This window comes from Chinchilla lanigera, unplaced genomic scaffold (assembly GCF_000276665.1).
Source record: "Chinchilla lanigera isolate Chin_1 unplaced genomic scaffold, ChiLan1.0 scaffold00001, whole genome shotgun sequence".
Classification (NCBI taxonomy): domain Eukaryota; kingdom Metazoa; phylum Chordata; class Mammalia; order Rodentia; family Chinchillidae; genus Chinchilla; species Chinchilla lanigera.
In genome coordinates this window covers 7791762-7806632 of record NW_004955402.1, presented here as the reverse complement: position 1 = coordinate 7806632, position 14871 = coordinate 7791762, and positions in this window count along the sequence as shown.

The following is a 14871-nucleotide window of genomic DNA, read 5'->3' as shown; positions in this document are numbered from 1 at the left end:
AAAAACTGTTAGAGAAAAGAAACAGATCACTTATAAGGGAAAGCCCATCAGAATCATGGCAGATTTCTCAACACAAAACATCAAGTCAGGAAGACCTTGGAATGAAGTATTTCAGTTCCGGAAAGAAAACAACTTCCAACCCAGATTGATGTACCCTGCAAAATTATCCTTCAAAATTAATGGAAAATAAAATATTTCTATGATAAAGAACAACTGAAGACCTTCATGAGTACCAAACCAACCCCCACAAAGAGTACTAAAAGATATTGTATAAAGGGATAAAAATAACCACAATTTCAAGAACAACAATAAAAAGGAACCACCAAGCAAAGCAAGCAATTAAACAGAGGAAAAAAGGAGGAATCAACAGCAGGAAAATAACATGACAAAGATAAGCCAATACATATCAGTTATAACCATCAATGTAAACAGTCTCAATTCACCAATCAAAAGAAGCAGACTGGCAGAGTGGATCAAGAAACAAAATCCAACAATATGCTGTATACAAGAAACACATTTAACCCAAAAAGAAATTCATAGACTCAAAGTCAAAGGATGGAAAATTCCATGCAATATATACCCAGAAAAAAAGTGGGTGTAGGTATTCTGTTTGCAGACAATGCGAACTTCAAACCAAGAATGATCAAAAGAGATAAAGAAGGTCATTACATACTTGTGAGGGGAAAACTACAAGAGGAAGAGAGAACAATCATAAATATCTATGCACCAAATACAGGAGCACCCTACTATATAAGACAAATTTTAACAGACATGAAAAATCAAATAAACAGTAACACAATCATAACAGGGGACTTTAACACCCCATTCTCACAAACAGATAGATCACCTAGACAAAAAAATCAGCAAAGAAATAACAGAACTAAACTAAATTTGTGAACAAATGGACTTAGTAGACCTTTACAGACCTTTACTCAATAATATCAGAATACACATTCCTCTCAGCTGCACACAGGACTTGCTCTAAAATAGACCATGTACTAGCCCATAGAACATGCATAAGTAAATGCAAAGGAATTGAAATTATCCCATACATACTACTGGACCATAGTGCAATGAAATTGGAAATTAATGACAGAAGGAATTGCAAAAGCTCCATGAACACATGGAAATTAAATAACACCCTCCTGAACAACCAATGGGTCACAGATGAAATTAAAGAAGAAATTAAGCAATATTTACAATCAAATGAAAATGCAGATTCAATTTAGAGGAATCTGTGGGATGCAATGAAAGCAGTCCTCAGAGGGAAATTTATAGTAGTGAGTTCTCACATCAGGAAAACAGAATGAGCACAAATAAACAATCTTATGCTGCACCTCAAGCTTCTAGAAAAAGAACAAGTTAAGCCCAAAGCCCAAAGGCAGGAAATTATAAAAATCAGAGAAGAAATTAACACAATGGAAACTAAGAAAACGATACAAAGAATTAATGAATCAAAGAGTTGCTTCCTTGAAAAAATAAATAAAATTGATAAACCCCTAGTTATCCTTATCAAAAAAGAAAAGAAAAACTCAAATTCGTGCAATAAGGAATAAAAAAGATGAAATCACTACAGATCCAGTAGAAATTCAGAAGATCATCAGTATCTACTTTGAAAATCTTTACTCTCATACTGTGGTGGATTGACAACTGTTGGTCAACTTATAACCCCCAGTTGAACTGAGTAAGTGTGGTGCTGGGTGTGGGAGGCCCATCTGAGGATTGCTGTCAGCAGCATAAGAGGCAGAACTGGAGAAGAAGAAGTTAGGCTGTCGGGAACTGAAAAATGCTGTTGGGAGCTGGTAGAAGCTGTAAGGAGCCATTGGTTCTTTTGGAGGAGTTTGTCATGCTGGCTTTCCTGATGAATTTGGCTGTTTTCATCCTCCAAGGAGCTTGGAACCTTGTTGGCACTGAGAATAGCCTTGGTTCACTTTGGGGGAGCTCTGGTCCTCACTTTGAGCATTGCTTCCTGGCTCCAGAGGGGAAGATGGTGCACTGTCAGTCTCCTGGAGAAGCTTGTCATGTTGGCTTTCCTGATGGGAACTTGGCTGTCTTGATCATCAGAGGAGTTTGAGACCTCACTGTTGCTGAGGATGGCTGTGGTACCTTTCAGGGGAGCTCTGGTTCTTACTTTGAGTGTTGTTTCCTGGCTCCAGAACATATCCCTCAGCCTGTTAGCACAGATCCTTCATCCTGCTGGCACAGACTTTCTGGTTTCCACTACTGACCTTTGGGCCTTCCAGGGCAGATCTGTGAAATAGGCCTGCATGACATATTGCCTGGGCTCTAGGCCTCCAGTTGGACTTGTAGAAGGCATTGCTATGAGCTCTTCAGCTGGACAAACAGAATGCAGCAAATCATCAAGAAGATTATACATCATGACCAAGTGGGATTCATCCAAGGAATGCAGGGATGGTTCAATATACACAAATCAATTAATGTAATGCACTGTATCAATAGAGCCAAAGACAAAAATAACATGATCATCTGAAGAGATGCAGAAAAAGCTTTTGATAAAGTCCAACACTCATTCATGATAAAAATCCTACAGAAAATAGAAATAATGGACTTTACCTCACTCTGATAAAAGCCGTCTATGACAAAACAACAGCCAGCATCATACTAAATGGACAAAACCTGAAAGCTTTCACTTTAAAAATCAGGAACAAGATGAAGATGTCCACTGTCACCACTCCTATGCAATATAGTTCTGGAAATATTAGCTAGAGCAGTTAGACAAAGAGAAATAAGAGGAATAAGGATAGGAAAGGAAGAAGTAAAATTATCATTATTCACAGATGACTTGATACTCTACAAAGAAGACCCCTAAAACTCCACCAAAAGGCTTATAGATTTAATAACCAAATTCAGTAGCATAGCTGCATACAAAGTCAACACTCAAAAATCAATAGCATTCCTGTACACAACAACAAACACCTTTCATAATAGCACCTAAAAAATGAACACTTAGGAATCAATCTAACAAAAGAAGTAAAAAAATCTATACAGTGAAAATTGTAGTACTCTGAAAAAAGGAGATTGAAGAGGATATCAGAAAATGGAAAGATATTCGTTGCTCATGGATAGGAAGAACCAACACTGTGAAAATGGCCATACTCCCAAAATTGTTGCACAGATTAAACGCAATCCCAATATAAATAACATTAGTATACCTCACAGATCTAGAGAAAACATTCCTAAAATTCATCTGGAACCAGAAGAGGCCTAGAATAGCGAAAGCAATCTGGGGCCACAAAGGCAAGGCAGGAGGAAGCACAATCCCTTACTTGAAATTATACTACAAAGCTACTATGATAAAATCAGCATGGTACTGGCAAAAAAACAGACCTGAAGATCAATGGAACAGATTAGAGGATGCAGACACATCTACAAACATACTCAGCTACCTTGTCTTTGACAAAAGGGCCAAACACATTCACTGGAAGAAGGATAGCCTCTTTAATAAATGGTGCTGGAAAAACTGGCTATCCACATGCCAGAGACTAAAACTAGACCCATGTCTATCACCATGCACTAAACTAAAGTCAAAATGGATCAATGTTCTAAGTATTAAAACAGAAGCACTAAATCTGCTGGAAGAGAAAGTAGGTAAAAATCTTGAAGCCATAGGGGTAGGCAGAGAGTTCATGAAAAAAAACCAAACTGCATGGGAAATACTTCAAAGAATCAACAACTGGGATCTCATCTTATTGATGTTTTTGCACATCAAAAGAAATCACTAACAGAGTATAAAGAAAACCCACAAATTGGGAAAAAATTTAGCCAACTGCCTCTTAGACGAAGGGCTTCTATCTAGAACATATAAAAATTTTTAAAAATCAGATCCCCAAAATTCAAAGACCCAGTCTAAAAATGGGCATCTGAGATGAATACACACTTCTCAGATGAAGAAATTCAAATGACAAACAAATATATGAAGAAATGTTCGACATCATTGGTCATTAAAACAACACAGATCAAAACCACACAGATTCTATCTCACCCCAGAAACAATGGCTATCATGAAGAAATGAACCAATAACAAATGCTGGAGAGGCTGTGGGGAAAAGGGAACCCTTCTCCACTGCTAGTAGGAGTGTAGACTGGTGAAACCACTGTGAAAATCAGTTTGGAGATTCTTCACAAAACTAGAATTAGAGGTCCCACTTAACCCAGCTATTCCTCTTCTGCGTATTGTCCGAGAAGAATTAAAAACATTATACCACAGCGATATATGTGCACCCATGTTTATAGCAGCACATTTGTCATAGCTAAATCATTGGAAACAACCCAAGCACCCATTAACTGAGGAATGGATAAAAAAGATGTGGTATTTTTATACAATGGAGTATTACTCAGCTATAAAAAAGATAAACTCAAAAGTAAATGGATGCAACTAGAGACCATACTCATAAGTGAAATAAATTGGGCCCACATGTGTAAACATCATATTGTCTCCCTAGTATAAGAACCTGAAAGACTAAATAAAACCCAAAATGTACAATAGATGTTATGAAAGGGAAAGAAGTTGCTCAAAGGAAGGAACAACTGGAATGAGGGAAAGGTGAAAAAGAAAGAAAGCAGGAAGGGAAAAATATATATGTATATGTTTATAGAAGGATAGCTGGGATAATTGTACTGTGGATGTCTAATGGTTTATTGAAAGGAACAATTAATGCTTAAATTTTTTGACTAATATTGCATACTTATATCTGGTAATCTGGACAACTAATTTGAAGACAACAATAATATAACAACCATTGGTGAATTCCTGCCATCTTGTCTAGTGGAGCTCTGCATCATTTATAATGTTTTTAAATTAATTTTTATTCTCTTTAATGGTTTGGTCAATCTTGCATTCTTACATCTGGTAATCTGAGCAACTTCATTGAAGATAACAATATGTAACATAACAACCACTGTTAATTCATATCATTCTTTTTTGAAACTCTGTATCATTTTTATTGTTTTTGGTTGTTTTGTTTTTGTCTATGTTGTTATTTTTTTATTCTCTTTAAAATAAAATAAGAATGTAAATTTCATCTATGGATGCCTATCAAATATTTTATTCATTTACTACTACTGCTCTGGGTCCTAGCCACTTCATAAGCTCAATGATTATAAATCCATTGCAGCTGCTTACCAATCTTGATGCATGCAAAGAATGGAAAACGCATGCAGTGTCGTGTTTTGTTGAGGAAGTCAGTATGCAATGGTAGAAAGAAACCAATTTAGGGGTCAGGAAACCTCAGATCTTATCCTAATTCTGTCTCTAGCTAAGTGAGCTGGTAAAAGTACTTGGCCTTGGTCTCCAGAGCTCCATCTGTAAAGTATGCACATGAACAGATTTTACTCATGCCTGTGTGCAATGAAATGGGCAGAATTAATGTTGTCGAAGGCACTTTCCATCTCTAAATGTGCATAGCATGTGCACATCAGTGATGTCGTGTTTTATGACACTTTTATTTTGATGTCATTTAAAAACCATCCTGGAGAAAAGCCATGTAGCCACCAAACAATGCAGCTGTGACTAGTCAGCACTCCTTAGTTACAAGTAGTTATACTAGCATTTAATGGGGCCATTAAAAATGCATTGTCACCATAGTAACCGCAATGTTATAAGACACCAAATCTTTCCCTGAAATGCCCTCACTGAGCGGCATACATTGTCTTATGTAATGGGTGCTTGTTTGTTTTTCCTGACCAGACATAGCTTTCCTTTTGCCCCTTACTTATTTGTAACCAAGAAGTATCAAGCATTTGCTTTAATGCTGGGGATGTTTCTTGGTGGTAAAGCATTTGCCTCACATGTGCAAGGGCCTGGGTTTCATCCCCAACACTGGTAAATAAATAAATAAATAAATAAATAAATTTGCTTTAAAAACAATCAAGACCTTGCCAGGCCTGGGGGCGCACACCTGTAATCCCAGCACTCAGGAGGCTGAGGCAAGAGGATCATTGTGAGTTTGAGACCAGCCTGGGCTACAAAGTGAGCTCAAGGCCAGCCTGAACTGCATAGCAAGACCCTGCCTCAAAAACACACACACACAAAAAAAAAAGAAAAAATCAAGACCTTTCTACCACTTTGAAAGATACATTTTCAGTTGCCCATAGTGCCTCTGTCTTATAGAACAGGAAAAATGCTCCCACTCTCAATAAAACTCGTATGATTTTCTCCCCACAAGAATGTCCCTTTTTTGGGATTTTCCCTCTCTGGACCCCCTTTATCCTTTGGTTCTATTTTTACTCCCTCACTCCTGGTATTGCTGCTTATATGTCTTGTATCTTACTTCTTCCCGGGTGGAACCAAGAGCCAAAACTTTAGTTAGTATGCACTTAGGAAGTAAATTCACAGGGCCATTTCCATTTTAAGTGAGGAATCCTGAAGACCACACATTTTCCAAGACCTGAAGAAGTTCAAGCTTTCATGGTCATGGGACAGAAAACCTGGTCAGTGTTTGAGAACAGAGTCACCTAGCCCCAAGCCTCCTCCACTCATCCAAGTTAAGCTACCTGTATTTCAGATCCCACTTCCTTCCTTTCTTTAACTTCCTTTCTTTCTTTTTTCTTTTCTTCCTTCCTTCCTTCCTTTCTTTGTAGTAAGGGCCTTGGGCATGATAGACAAGCACTCTACCACTGAACTACATCCCCAACACTTTTTAATTTTATTTTCAGACTGGGTCTATATCACCCAGACCAGCCTCAAATTTGTGATCCTACTGCCTCAGCCTCCTAAGCACCTGAAGTCACAGGCGTGTGCCACCATACCTGGCCTCCACCTACTTCTGAGGCCCTTTTGTTCTCCATTCCACACTGGCCGCTGAGCACTCCTAGGCACAGAGGCTTCAACAACAAACCAGCTGCAGAAGTCCCTCTCACACAGTTCTGTCAAGGGGAGACAGAATCCTAAAAGATAAACAACAAAAGTTCACATCGTGATTAATCAGCCTGCAGGGATTTGAATTTTCCAAGTACGGGATCCCACTGGCACCAAGTCCTGAGGTAATAAAGAACTCCACATGTGTTTGGAATGGAAAAAAGCAGTGTGTGTGGGCCACAATGAACGAAGTAGAAATTGGCCCAGGACAGATCTGAGAGAGAAGTATGGGCCAGTTCCTGTAAGATCTTAAAAGCAACTACAAGAAGTCTGGATTTTATTCTCAATCTAATGAGAAGTCAATGGAGGACTTCCAACCAAGGACTAAACTGACCTGATTTTCTTCTTAGAAATTCGCTCCTGGCTGCATATGGTGAACACATTGTAGGAGGGTCAAGGTAAGAAAGAGATTAAGTTTGAGGCTGTGCGGTGGCGCATGCCTGTAATCCCAGCACTCAGTAGGCTGAGGCAGAGGACTGCCATGAGTTTAAGGCTACTCTGAGCTACACAATGAGTTTAAGACCAGCCTGAATTACAGAATGGGACCCTGTTTCAAAAAGAAAAAAAAAAAAAAGAAAGAAGACAAGATTTAAAAAATGGGAAGAGTTAGTTAAGAGGAAACTTCTAGGACTTCTGTCTCCAGCTTTGGTTTAGTCAAATATTCAGGAGAAGCACTTACAAAGTCTCTCTGAACTTTTAACAAGTCACAGTGAACACAGTAACTATGATGTATATAAAACAGAAGAGAGTTAGAGCCGGGGCAGAAACACCGCACCCCTCCTTCCAACAAGCAGTCTTGTCCTCTCACCCAGATATATCTCATTCTACCTCTCAACATTTTCCCTAGAAAGAGTAGAGGCTGTTCAGCAGTCATCCAAAAATACTGCAACAAACGGGGGAAATGACTAGTGTAATTAACCTCTAGCTGTGACGATAAACCTTAGCAGAGGTTTGCCAGCGTCTCTTTACAATGTGTTCCCCTGCAGTCTGTTATGTGCTTCTTTTGTGCACAGTCATAGAACAATAAACTATGGAATCCTCCACCAACAGAATGTTAGAGTCTGAGAGTTTATTCTACTCCAACAATAAATTTACGTATTTCCCCAAGACCGCAATGTTGACTAGTATAAGGTGCTAAACTAGAACACCACTGGCGCCTTTCCTCACAAGGTTGTGTTCCATCTGCCCATCATACCCCCTTTCCAAGCCCTCCCTGTGTCATCACACCTCACTTTGGGGCTGTACGCATTCCACGTGCCATCTCTCTATCTGCTCCCGGGAATGTACGTGCTCAATGATCTTGACCTCCCTAACTGAGTCATACACTAAAGTTCCAGCCATGATTAAACCCAGCTTTCCAGCTTTGCTGTGTCTGTGCATGAACACCTGTATATGGCTGAAAAGCACACAGCTGACAGGTCTCAGTTACGTGTGAAAACACTCACCTCCAGGGACCCCTGAGGAGGTCCTGTCACCCTGCAGAAGCACTTTCCCACTCTCCCAAGGCCTTCTGCTTCAGCCTCCATCTCTACGACTGCAAACCACCTTCATCACCTCGCACCAAGGAAAGTGATCAGAAGAGAATTTCCAGCCACTCTCCCCCAGCTATTCCTTTCATCCTCAAGAATACCATGTGTGTCACTGTCTCTCCTCTCGTAGAGAAGATCCCCCATGTCCTAGCGCCTTCCTCTCTTGACTATATGAGCCAGGGCCTCTTTGCTCCTATAGAACACTGATCCTGCAATCATCCATCTCTGCCCTGTGTCATCCAGTTTCCTTTTCTTTTTCTTTTTTTTCCTCCAGTGGATAGACATAAAAGGGAAACTGCTTGCACTTCTGCGGATTTTCTCCTATGAGGTCACTCATGTTGCTATAATCCTCTCCCAGTTCAACCGAACTCACCCATCTGCCTTGTGGGTAGCTAGAGTTGTTGACTAAAGTGCCTCCGCTCTCTTCCACCAGGCTGTGGGGCAGGATGGCTCCATATCTAAGCCTGGTGGAAGAACACCCCAAGGGGGAGGGGGCAGGAACTACCAACCTCTGGAGCTGAGACACGGCCGGGAAGTCATAGATCAGTTCCCCTGTCTTCTCTGGGTCCCAGGAAGACACAAAGCAGCTCAGATTAAAAGGGAAGAGAAAAGACTTCACCCCTTTCTGAGAAAGGCTGCAAAGAATCCACATTACTTCATTTGTTTTTGTTTGTTTTTTGTAGAAATGTTGTTGGTTATCTTTAAGGTATATAAATACTAGGTGTTGGCTCCAAAGCAGGATGGAATGGCAGAGAAGAAACAGCTCAGGACACGGCAGGCAGAAGCAGCGAGCAGCAAAGAGCAGAAGAGTTCTTGTGGCCAATACTGAATATAAGCACCTCCACCCTCCATGAATCAGAAAAAACAAAGTCAGGAAATAAATTCTGTTAATTATAAATGGCCTCAACTAAGGTGTTTGGGTATAGCAGCAAGAATGGCTGAGACCATGTGCACTCCAGACTTTGTGTGGAAAATACTAACAGACCCAGGTCTGCGAGTCAGCTAGTGTGAGAGCGAGACAGTGACCAGCGCTCAGCATTAGGAAGCTAAAGAGTCAAACGCTTGGTTGGTTGGTTGGTTGGTTGGTTGGTTGGTTGGTTGGTTGGTTGGTTTTAGTGCAGAGGTTGAACCCAGGGCCTCCCACATGCTAAGCACATGCTCCACCACTGAGCTACACCCCTAGACACAATTTAAAACACATAATAATCATTTTCTCTTTGGTCATCAAGTATAATATTATGTCATTTCCACTTTCTAGCTTTTGCAGAAGAGTTCCTTAACAGGTAGCGACAGATTGGGGCTCCATATGAGCAGATATTAACTCAGTAAGCTAAAAAGCATTTCATTTTTACACTTTCAGTCCTACTGGGCCTTAATTATATGGATGCATACACTTATTTATGTAATATTATTAATACAAGTGCTTGAAGGAAACATTAAGAAAATTTTAATCCCAGCTACATCAAACACAAAAGGATGGGAACCTTGTATCTTTTATGCAGTTGAAGCAATGAGGGCTGATATACGGCTGTTTGACTCATTATATTTCTTTCCTATATAAGGTTAAGTAAAATCCTTTAAGATTTATCTAAATTTATCCACTGACCCCAGGTCTTTCTAGCTTACACTGATCTTAAAATAGAAAGCCATAGTTGGGAATAGTGGTGCATGCACATAATCCCAGCACTCAAGAGGCTGAGGTAGGAGGATCACAAGTTCAAGCTCAGCCTAGGCTACATAGCAAGATTCTACCTCAAAAAAAAAAAGAAAGAAAAGAAAAGAAAAAAAGGAGAAGGAAAGAAAAGAGAAAGCAGTAAGAGTTTGAGGCAGCTAAATATTAAAAAGAAGCAAAAGCAATCAACATTCTTCTTCAAAAGATGAGAATTACTGTAACAACTGTCATTTCATGAAGGCAACCAGCTTCTGGCTCTGCACTTTTCCTATCCCGGGGCACTGGCTCGTTCCAGGGAGCAACTTCACCACAAACTATGTTGTCCAGGAAGGGAAGAGTCAGCTACTCCTCTGGCAGGGAAGATCTTCTTGCTTAGACAGGAAGCCCCAAGGCCACTTCCGGGTTTTCACTGCTGGTAAATTTCCAGGAAGGACAGAGACAGAGAAGCTACCTCTGTCCCTCCCTTCCTAGGCAAAAGGCCCTCGTTTCCATACCTTGCTTGAGGTCTATCCACAAGGATAGCAAAGGAGAGCAAAGAGGAAATCAGAGTTTATAGCAGAAGGAGGAAAAGAAGAGCAACTATTTAGACATCTTTCAAGCTCAGGCAATCAGAAGCAGGCTCACGTTTTGCTTCTTGCAAGTAGGTGGGCATTTCAGGCAAGCAGCCACTCTTTCCTCATGTGGAGTTCGGGGGGCAGCGCTCCATAGACTTTAAACATGTGCACAGGAGCTCTGCGTGCCAGTCCCTGGTAAGGCGCTTGAACTCATACTGGTGATCCAGGTAAGATCACCGTGCACACCTGGAGAGAAAGAGGGCGAATGCAGACTCTGCCCTGGACGGAGCCGTACTCTATGCACCCCGAGAACCCAAACAGCAGCTGCGTAGGTCAGTCTCACTGAGGTATATCTCTTACACGATATGAGAACACTCAGGAATATTTGAGTTGTTCATTCATTCAGCATCTTAAAAACACAGCTAAAAACAATGTTGAGCATGACTGAATGCACCTACTGGGGTATATCACAAAGAACATAAGAATATAATGAAAAATACATACAACATACACAGACCCTGTGGCAAGAACACAATGCAGCCATCCCTGTGTTGGTCACCAGCACCTCCCTCCTAAGGTGCACGTGACAAAAATACTGCAGACACAGCAGGTGAGAGCAGCGTCCCTGCTCTGGTTCTGCACAGATTTCTCTTATCTTTTTTTTTAGACAGGGTCTAAGTCACTAAATTGCCTGGGCTGGACTCAAATTTACAGTCCTCCTGTCTCAGCCTCCCAGAGTGCTGGGATTTCAGGTGTGTACCACTGCCCCATAATTTCAACTGCCTGTGACAACGCAGCTTTTCCCCTCTGTCCACCACTGTAGCTGATTCCAAGAACCCACACTTGTTTCACCCCAATAAGGAAGAAGCCGTTTCTGGGCTAAGGACTATCTCAAGGACTCAGTATTCAAAATAAAATGCTGGGATTTCTTCTGTCAACACTCTGCCTCCTTCATATTGTTGTTGAAAAATTTCAAGTCCACTCATGTGAGCATTTAAAAAATTATAGAATTTATATATAATATATATAATTTTATGTAAATGTATAATTTATATAAATATATAGTCCAAAATCTACAAATTAGGGAAATCCTATTTATTTTACAAAAATGTTCACTGTAAGACTCACTAAAAGAACACAGTCTTCTAGATCCTAGTGGATTCTGAAGTTATTTAATTTGCCCACCACCATGTTAGGATCGTGCTTACTAGGTAATCTCATCTGTGCTCTTCGAAAACACATCTACTCATTTAGCGCAAGCTTCACTACACACAATCCTCTACACATACGCCTTGCCTACCAGGTCTTAGTGATCAAAAGCTAGGACGAAGCCACGGTACCCACCACGTCAATCCACTCCTCCCACCACTACAATGCACCTCCTCCATGGCAAGGTTAAAAGTTCCCCAACCGAACCCCAGATAGGTCCAGTAAGTGACTTATGAGAAAATTTAAAACACCAACTGTAGGAAGGACCCCAAAGTAGTAGATGGGACTGTACACACAACAATGCGGCAGACTAGGCCACCTGAAGAAGCTCTGACAAACGCGGACATCAAAATAATCACGTGCACATAAATGAATCCCAGAGACCGCAAGAAGGCAAGGGAGATAATCTCCCAAGGCCAAAATAAGGAAGGGAAGCAAATGCAAGGCTGCTGAAGTTTTAGCTGACATGCAGCGGGAACACGAGAATCTGTTTCGATAAATTAAGGCCGTGACTCTTAATAACCATGAAGAGGCCAAAATATAGGCCATGGGCTCAAGGCAAGATGCTGAAACAGACCTCCACGACAAGCCAGAAATCTCAAAAGGACAACCCTTGTTGAGAGAGAAGTACACTAGGAAAATGTTTCTCCCGACAAAGACAGCAAGCACTCCTGGCCAGCTCACCTTGATTCTGGACATCCACCGTCTCAGGCTGCATAACCACCACCAAACACTATGTGGCTGAAGGCAAAACATTTCTCCCTGCTGAGAGCTTCTCATCGGATTGACTGGGTGGCCTTTTGCTGTCTAACTTGGGTCACTCTTACTATTGGAGTCAGACAGCAGCAGCCACAACCGAAGTTCTGAGACAACCTCCCCTACAGGTCTGGACTGTCCAGGACTGTCACCAAACCTCTTCCTGTGACCTTCACCTCAGCAAGAGACCAGATTTCCTTACAATGAAGTTGTTCAGACTGACTTGCATGGTGGCCTGCTCTATCTGCCCATGAAATCCCTGCACAATTAATCTCATCATGGTGTCTGCCTCTTGGGGGGCCTGGACTAAAACTCTTAAATTAAGAGTAATTATTTGCCTAACAAAATACTAATTCTATTATACAGTGAGTTCCCTTGGGCATCTTCCCTTATAGCTTGAAATTTTTAAAACTACAGAAAAGGACTGAGAATAATATCTTAGACACTTATGTACCTAACACCTGTAAGAGATTAAATTTAACACATTTTAGCGACAGAGGAGAGGTGTGAATGGATTGGGGGGTGTCTCTGAGAGGTATGTTGCTCTGTGCATCTCCCCAATTGGAAGGCTGTACTGTAACAATTCAGGAAAATGAGTTATCTAATTCCTCAGTGTTTTGAGCAGTGAAACTGCTAGATGATTATCATAAACAATTATAATCTACAGTGTTCATTCTTTTTTCCCCCCTAAGGGGCCATTTGTTTAAGAGCTACCTTTAAAGATCCAATTAGAAGAATCTGCAAAGTTAACATAGTGATTCCACAGCGTATTCACTCATCAATCACCCTTGGGGAGGGAGAGGGAAGCCTCAGTCTTCTCGGGCACTGCGTCTCCTATTGATCCTCCTAGCGGGCTACACAGCAGTCCCTGACACCCACTATTCCTAAGAACAGTTAAGCCAGAGAAGGGTTTAAGGTCTCAGGTTTAAAACAAAACAAAATCTTACACTTTGGGATGCAATGCTTTGATTGCAGATCCCTTCTATAAAAACTTCTCGTTTCTTTCTCTAAATAAAAATCACATTTTCCAAAGGTTTTTGGGACTCTCCTCTTGTAAAAGAAATATGTTCTGCTCTATGTACATAGAAGGCATCATTTTTGTTTCCAGCTTAGTACATTAAAATATCTGGTTACTTCTTACCTTTGAGTCTCTTTTTCTCTTCTTTTTCTTCTTCATATATATAACTTGTCTCTAAAAAACAGCCAGAACAGATAGAGTCAGCATTCCATTATACTGACTGCGTAACTGTGAACACTAAAAATACATAAATTAAAATTTAGTTCATGTCTGTTTAGATTAACAACATAGACAAATGTCACATCTTAATTCCACTTAATTTTTTTTCGAAGATTGGTTGAAGGTGCAGCTGTAGATAGCTCTCCTTGGATGTAATCCCCTACCTCCTTCCTTGTTAGGAAAGCCCGGTAGGGCAAAAAATGTTTACAATTGAAGAACATGGATTTTTATTTGTGAATATGCTTATCTGAAGCCTGAGTGGTTCTGGACACAATTCTGCTGCCAGTTCTTCTGCCCTGTCTTTAAGGATAACTTTCTAGTGGAAAGTCTGAATCTATTCTCTGATTAAATTCCCTTCCCCTCTACACCAGAATCGGTTCTCTGCAAGGAACGCCAAGGAAAGGGCCAAAACTCTCAAACAGGGGCAGAAATCTCTGAGGTCCTTCCCTCTCCTGTGAGTATCTGCTCTCCAAGGAAGGGTACGGACTGTGTTTAGTCTTTCAAAGGTAGCCCGTCACCTCCCCAGAGGCTAGCTTGTAGCTCTAGGACTACTGGATCTAAGCACAATATTTTGTGGGGTGCAAAAGGAAAAAAGAAATCTACTTTCTACTTGTCTCCCTTTTCATACTACTGTTCCCTGTTACTCAATTTTAAATGGCAATAAAAAACATAAATTAGAATATGTAAAAATTTTCAAAATAGTAAAAGTATTAAGGTCTAAACCATGACCCTTAGAAGAAGATAAAGTTGAAGATATTAAGATGACTAAGAGATATTCTCCCAAATCACAGGAGGAAATGAAGCGGGAGGCCTTTTTGTAAAAGTCTTCCAGTGGGGCTGGGGTGTAATGGATTAGTGGAAGACAGCTTGCCTAGCATGTGGGAAGCCCTGGGCTGGATCCCCAGCACACAACATTTTTTAAAAATGTTGATCGGGGCTTCAGATGACATCAAGAACCCGTGTCAGCAGTGTGGGTAGAGAGGCTCTCAGCTCTGTCTGTCAGACCTGTGCTCCACACATGCCTGGCTGACCACACA